General features: G+C 44.2%; 1 pseudogene; it reads right to left on the reverse strand.

The window, feature by feature from the left end:
- Positions 1-4,945: 4,945 nt before the first annotated feature.
- LOC119361096 lies at positions 4,946-7,849 on the reverse strand (annotated as a pseudogene).
- Positions 7,850-7,895: the final 46 nt, after the last annotated feature.

A 7,895-nucleotide genomic window follows, 5' to 3' on the forward strand; every position in this document is an offset into this window, starting at 1 on the left:
CAATAACTAGGGAAATTGATCGATGTGCTCAACAATAGAGCCACTATATCTATGTCGGATCTCTAGGCGCTAGCTTACCTTTTGTTTTCCTTCTAGGAGCTAGTCCCGATCGTTGGTTCCTATTTGCGTTGCCCTAGGCCCTAGCCTCTTATAGAGCATAGTCCTAGACGCAAGAACACACGAGATCCAAGATCGCCTTCATACGAGGATCGACTAGCCACCCTACCGAACACCAGCGAGAACGTATTGTTTACCGGCTACCGCCAGTCCCTTAAGAAGATTTGTTAGTCAGAATTGTCTAATCTCCTATTCCTTTGTTCTTCATTAAATTTAGGTACTCCTCGGTGTATGGTATTTTCTAAACTTAGGCTTTTAGGTCATATCGAACATTTCAATATGTGTTGAGTAGTACAACAGTCACATAGTTGGTAGTTACTAAATTGCAGCATTAGCCATTGTATTTCATGTAGATTCGTAAAGTTAATAAATTGCTTTATGCTTTGTGGATGAAGGTTTAGAGTTCGGATAGATTGATAGAACAATTTTCTAGAGATAGCTGCCTAGACATCAAAACATTTTAAGATAGTTGCTGATTCAAATTTCAAGGTTTGTTTTTTCTTTTTCCTTTTTTCCTATCTTGCTGAGCTTAGAACTCATGTATTGTTAGAAGACAAGTTATGCTAAAAAAAAAGAAGACAAGTTATGCTTTTTGGTAGAACATGAGGTATTTTTATACCTTTGAATTCAATTTAGTCGTTTAACACCATATTTAAATATTTATAAATATGATACCAAATAAAAATATTTGAAGTTATATAGTTATACGAGAGTACGGTTTAGTTATATGATTTTTTTTCAGAATTTGGAGCTGTATTTTCCATTTCGTCCCGGGGCCCCAAACTCCTGGAGACGGCCCTAGACTTATTTTTTGTTGTGTATTTCCGTGATACTTTATTATGAGTCAACAAAAACACCCTTGATTATATAAAAAAGTAAAATCATAAAACTTCTCTGAAAACACAAGTGGGCAAGCCAAGCTAGGGCTCCTTACCGAAACAGGAAGAAATTGTCCAAGTCCGGTAGGGGGGAAGAGGACGGCGACTACAATAGAAGAGCCGGAGGCGGGGCGCTTTACTAGAGCTGGAATCATAGAGGAGCCTGGGGACGTGGTCGGCGGCGCGGGCGAAGCTGTGGCGGCGAAGAGGGTTACGTTTGTGGCCATGGTGGAGCGAGCAAGACGACCTTGCCCCCAACGCCGAAGCCGGCCTGAACCCGCCATGTGCCGGGAGCACGGAAGAGGCCCTACCTACTTTGGTGGTCGACATGAGAACGCCCGGCCGGGATCTGCCGATCGATCACCCGAACAAGTAGTATAGATGTTTGTGTATCATCGGCGTGATTGTTCGATAGAACAAGGAGCGGCTGATGCTTCTATTTATTCGCATTCGTACTATAGGTACTTAGGTAGTAATGCAGCAGACAAGCAGTAAAGCCTTTTGTGTTGCGTTTTGAAGTGCATGTCGCCGTGCGAGTAGGCGTACAGGTGGGTGTTCTCAGATGTACCGCTGGAGCAAAATCATCGATAGTGCCATGCATATCGGCCATATGATACCGTGACAAACAGGGTTGCATACGTATCCCTTTCCATATATGGCACCACGTGCTTCCATCTTCTGTTGCACTTTGCAGCCGTTTTTCAGTTTTTTTTTTACTTACAGCCAGCTGAACCAGTCAGCGACCATGACACAGAGAAGAAGTTTGGCGTGGAACATACAACGTACTACAGTAGTATATTCGATGTCCTACCGTCCTACGGCGGAGATCCTTAAAAGCTGAAATTTGTCCCGACTCCCGTGTGTGGACGGCATGAGCCGGAGATTGTCCATCAGGTACTAGTAGTATATTCTGCAAGTCTAATTTTCTGGTACTCCATTTGCTCTACGTCTACGTATACAAAGCCGTGCAAGCTGGTTTGGACAGATGAAACAGTGAGGCTGCCGCTCGCACGTGCACCTACTGACCACGGCGTCTCTACTCAACTAGATCACCTTACAACACCCAAATGCTCTCATGCATCGCTCCACTAAACAGCCACTCTTTCCTCTGACGAACCATAAACCAACAACTACCAGCATTACATGCCATCTCCTTTGTCATTACAAACTCTGGCACCAACACCTGTTAGATATTTGGCTACACCAGAAATCACTCGCTACTCTATTCCCTGCCTCTACTCACATACCACTACACCCCTTGCTCGTGTGGTTGCTGTTTTAAATCACGGTTTAGAACCAATCCTATGGAATCGCCTAACATCTAATGCCGCTTTCGAGTTGTGCTATTTGTTGTCTCTGTTGCAGGACTTTCAGGTGTCGCCAGGACCGGACGAGCGCTACATAAACGGAGACCTACGTTTCTCTATGCGGGCCGCCTATCAGCTGACCATGGGTGACAATGATGATGACGCGCATGCGGTCTTCTTGCGCTCCAAACCGCGTGAAGATCTTTGCATGGCTCCTATTTCGTGGACGTCTCAACTCCAAAAGCAACCTCCTCCGCAAGCACATCGTTGCAGACTCACTATGTTCGCGATGTGGGCTTGACGGCGAGACCAGATCGCACATCTTCATCGATTGCCCGCTCGCACAACAAATATGGCAACGGATCGGACTCTCACCCCCCAACTCCATCGACGACCTTTGGGACTGCCGTCTCCCTAGCCAGGTGGATGCGCTAATCTGGCACACCATCCTCCTCATTATCCTGTGGAAGATATGGGACTCCCGAAATGCTATGACTTTCAAGCAACAAAACCACCACGGCATCTTCACCCTTAAGCAAATCACCGACGACCTTATGCTTTGGACGCACCGGGAGTAGCGGAGCTTCATGGTGGCCAACCTGGGCGGTGGCCCCCCAGCCCAAGAAAAATTCACCTAATACACGTTAGTTTTTGTGCTGGATGTTCAGTAAAAAAACAGGCTAAAGCTGATAGTTTTGCCCCTCCTTAGCCCATTGCCCCTCCAAAGATTAGGCCCAAGCTCCGCCACTGCGCACCGGATGAATAAGCCGGTGCATAAACATGCCACCTCCTCATGGTGTTCCTACTTCTTATCACGATTACATGTGCTTATGTAATTCACCTTTGTAATCAAAAAAACATTGGGTGGCGAAATTGAGAAATATATTCAGGTGGGGAGCTCCCCCTCCCCGGTGATTTTTCAAAAAAAAAAAAATCTTAACAGTCGAAGGATCCATGGCATGCGTCCATACAACCACCTGAACCGTGGTGGCAATTTTGCAGCTTGACCACTTCACGCACAAAATTGAAAAAGAGATATAATCACCCCTCAGAAGAGGGAGAGTTGTAATCATCCGCATATAAAGGAAACACGAGAACTCAGTAAGAGCAACTTTAACCGATCCACTATCCGGCGTTAGTGAAGGATAAAGTCAATTTTACTCCCCGCACCTAACCGAACACCTAAAACGTATAGAGGAGGAAAATTTATCCTCCGACCCGCATCGAACCAGCAAATATACTCAAGCGAAACGGTCTGGAGGAAAAATTTCTGCGGATGTCCGCCCTCATTTCCAAGTCCCTCCACCTCTGCCTGCCCCCCTCCATGGACCCCCCTGCCGGTGGCGAGTCTCCACCTCTGTCCACCCCCCTCCCCGGACCGGACAGGGATCGTCTGACGTACTGCAGTGTGCAGTTCGGTCACTGACATGTGGGCCCGTCAGCCAGATGGCCCACATGTCAATGACCCAACTGCACCCTGCCGCACGTCAGGGGAGTTGAGTCCCCCCGGACCCCCCGCCCGCTGCCGGCGGCGGCAAGTCCCCACCCAGTGACGCTCGCGCGGGACGAGCCTGGTGGAGCCTCGCACCGCAGTGCTGGCGCCCGTTCAAGTACAGGCTAGTGCAGGCGCTCGTCTACAAGCGCGATGGCTCCATCTACAGCGCCGTCTTTAAGTGGGACCGCCAGACCGCGCTCTCGGACTACATCCCGTTTTGAGCAGGGCTTGCAATCCTTGATGTTGCACGGCCTTGGGCAGCGGCGCGGTGAGGTCCTTGACGCTGCTGGTGCCCTCCCGTCGAACACCCCGACCCACAGGACGGCGGCGATGAGAAGACCGGCAACGTACGGCGTGTCCGGCATGCTCACTAGCTGTGTCGGCTTGGTCACCATCGTCTCGGGGCGCATAGCAGGTGTTCGACGAAATGTATGAATCAAAAGTAAGTTTTAGTCCGTTATATTTAGAGGATCGGCCAAGTCTGGCCAAAACTTAGTGAAGTAAAAATACTCCATTAAGGGTTTACTTCATCAGATCCTTTTTTATTTTTAAGGGATTGGTTAGAGTTGCCCTAAGAAAGATAGGAAGACTAGAGCACCATGAATTAGTTTGAAGCCTGGGATCAAGAACTTTCAAGTTCAGATACCTTCCGTCTTACTCCCTCCGTTCCGAATTACTTGTCGCACGTATGGATGTATCTAGATGTATTTACTTTGCATCAACACTACACAGTTTATACAGTATAGAAAGATGAACGATGTGCTGCTCCTGCCTCTGCTAGATATGGACCGGATCGGATCGGAGGTCCTTATTGAAGAGACAGTATTAGTGAACCAAGGAACGTGCAGTATCCATACAGATGGATCCTGCTATTTTCTTGACCATGGAACCAGCATATATTTGCATCACGATGGGAAAAATGCACCACCAACAAGTGCAACGCCGAGACAGACACCAACATTACACGGAAATAGTAAAAAGCTGTAGTACCAGAGACCGATCTTCCTTCAAGATTAAGCTTCACATCTAAGCTGTTAAAAACCAACTGGTATTGTTTCTACTGCAACAGCTACTGCATCCGAGTTCTGTTCTTTAAGAGTGTACCTTACCAGTTGACCAATATGAACATGGTGAAATACTCACAATCTTTATCTTTCTGAATGCACAGGTAAAGATGTAGTATTGCTAATCTGGAGCTTGAGGGGCTCGTTGATTACTGCATTCACTGCGCCGACCATCTCGCTTGGGGAGGTAAATGCATCGGTGTGAGAGAAGAACACGTGGCATGTCTTGCACATCTTCCAGAACAGCTCCCTGCGTGGCCTAGGAACAACACTCTCTTCCTGTAAGGACCAACCTTAGCAAGTGTTTTCTACACGAGGCTATGGATCTAATTATCGACTCTTTAGCCGCTTGGATGGACGTAGAACCATCACCATGTAGAACAAGCAGTGAAACACTATCTAGTTTTCCCTCACTGCTCTCCCTCTGCAACAATAGATCAAATATATGTCAGAACAATACGATTACAATTTAGAAGGATGAACTAAGCAAAAATGATGAGTGAACTTCTAAATTCTCAGAGCGAATATGAGATTACATTGTTCTAAACCCTTAGCCATTTTTCTTTCCAGATTTTTGAAGGAGTTTTGAAGGATCCTAATTCTAAGGAATTTTTTCCTATGTGTGTTGTTTGATTCATAGGAGTGCATACTGTATCAATTTCCCCCTCATGATTTAGTTGAACTAGATTTCATCAAAAAGTTTTCATCCACCCGAATCTCTTGGAAATCAAACACCCTTTCAATCATATACTGCAAGCACATTTTCTATTCACGTGTTTTTGCGATCACACTAATCAAAGTTGTCCTTAATAGTATCATGAATGACTACACATTTGATTTTTTTTGTCAAGATTTGTATATAGAAGATTATTATGGTGCTCCTAATTTCTCAAAATATTTTTATATACCAAGATAGATGAATTTGCATGTAGGGATATGTGTAGCCACATCAATGAAAAATGAAATAGTCATATGCTTACACAGCTATACTAGATCTTATTAGACGCACACTTTTAGCCGTAAAAGGGCCCAAATACCTCAAAGCCTTGGATGTCGTTGAGGAGACGACCACATTTGCTCATTAGCCTGAATAATGTGTTGTACTCTTCATCTTTGACAACACATCCAAAGAGCTTTTGCCCGACGAAATACATTGTTATGAGCACAATGGGCCCCAGTGCGAATGGCACATCTGCATTTTCCATGTATTCTTCAATAGTTGGCACATATCGTCTCCTCCGCCATTCTGCCTCAGTCATCATAGACCTTAGTAGTTGTACCCACTGCCGATGAAATCCAAATGTCAACCCCGAACACAAATGAACTTCAAAATCAGGTGATGCACATGAAACTCACTAATTCTATCATGTGCTTTTTAACGTCACGGTTTTGGATTGCAGAAGCCAATGCTCCAACTTGGTTCACTGTAGTATAGATAGCACAAAATAATATTTTCACTTGCTTAGAGTAGAACTCATCTTTGGAGTGCTCATCCCACCTAAGAGAACAATTAGGAAATCAGACAAAAATGACATGTTACATATGCATGATGCACTAGCACTAGTTAAGAAATGAAGGGCCAATTGGGGAGAGGCCTTCCCTCAAAAAAATAAAATAAAATAGGGAGAAGCCTCCTCGGCACCATTGAAAGATGACAATATATATTTATTGGATATACAGTTGGCACTGCAAAAGTCGAATTTCATTAGATTCAAGAAACATGTAGTACCCTTGCAAATTACCCCGACAATAAATGGTCGGAAAGCACACCTGAACTACCAAATTTACTAACAAGAGAATTTAGGTACTCGAGGGCTTTGTCATCATAATTGTGATTAAAGCAGCAGAGGTTGCTGAAGGAGAGTTGAACAATGAACCATTCTTCCTCTCGAACTTCATAACTTTATCACGGTCCAAGATGTTTCCTAACCCTTCACAAATATAGGCCATATATGCTTCTTTTCCATAAGATTTATCCCCAGCAAGTCTGAATTAGGTCAATATATATACATACCATACTCAAATTCTAATTGATGATTCATAAGTAAGGAGAGAAGACGAATATGAATCACATGACATCTGACCACATCACCCCTTCCAAATTGAGGTTCTTAGCAAAACTTTCAAAAAATAAACTTGTTAGTGAACTTCATCTTCTCAAAAGGGAAAGTAAGAAACAAAGTAGATAATAAATTCCCATTAACATAAGTAGTCAATGGAAACACACTACAAGAACCAGGTGTCACTAAAGTACAGACAAGATAAGGAAATATGGCACAATTTTCATGCCAGAATTGACAATGCCAAACCTTTTCAGTTCCATCTCCCGGAGGTGAAGAATCCCATGAACATGCGTTTGTCGAACAGGAAATTCCGAACCCATCCCAATGGCAAGGCTAAGCATACCAGGAAAAATGACATTGAAGCCTATGGGAGGAACAATTTGCTCATCCATGACAATAGAGAAATACTTTCCAATAAAGCGCAGACCTGTTAGTATCATTTTCATTGCATCAAAACCATCAAATACATAAAACAACAAAAAGTAAATCGTATTTATTCATACCTCTGTGGATATGTTTTGTACCAACGTTCCATCTCTTAAGTGCAAGTACACAAGCCAATGTGGATGAAAGGATGTCCTTGTCAACTGAGGACTCTACTTGACTCTGACCCAAGATCCACTTCTCCGTTAGTTTTGTAGTACCCATTCAACACACTAAGGGAAGCATGGAATATGAGGGGAGCCCGACAAGGGCACCATAGCCACCCATGCGGTGTTTTATGATGATGGAGACAATTCAGGTCTTAGGAGTTGCTTCCTTATTCTAGATAACTGCTCCTAGTTTGTATATATGCAACATAATATTTAGTGGAGATAAAAATGATCAAAATAATGACCAATAGTGATGTCCATACCGTGTTTTGGAGACTTGCATTTTCTCGTACAAAGATCCTCTCAATAGTAGCTGTTTGAAGAAAGCACATGTGTGACACGAATCAGCCGATGCATCACTCACGTATATACAGTTTA

Source organism: Triticum dicoccoides, chromosome 2B (genome assembly GCF_002162155.2).
Source record: "Triticum dicoccoides isolate Atlit2015 ecotype Zavitan chromosome 2B, WEW_v2.0, whole genome shotgun sequence".
In the NCBI taxonomy this organism is placed as follows: Eukaryota; Viridiplantae; Streptophyta; class Magnoliopsida; order Poales; family Poaceae; genus Triticum; species Triticum dicoccoides.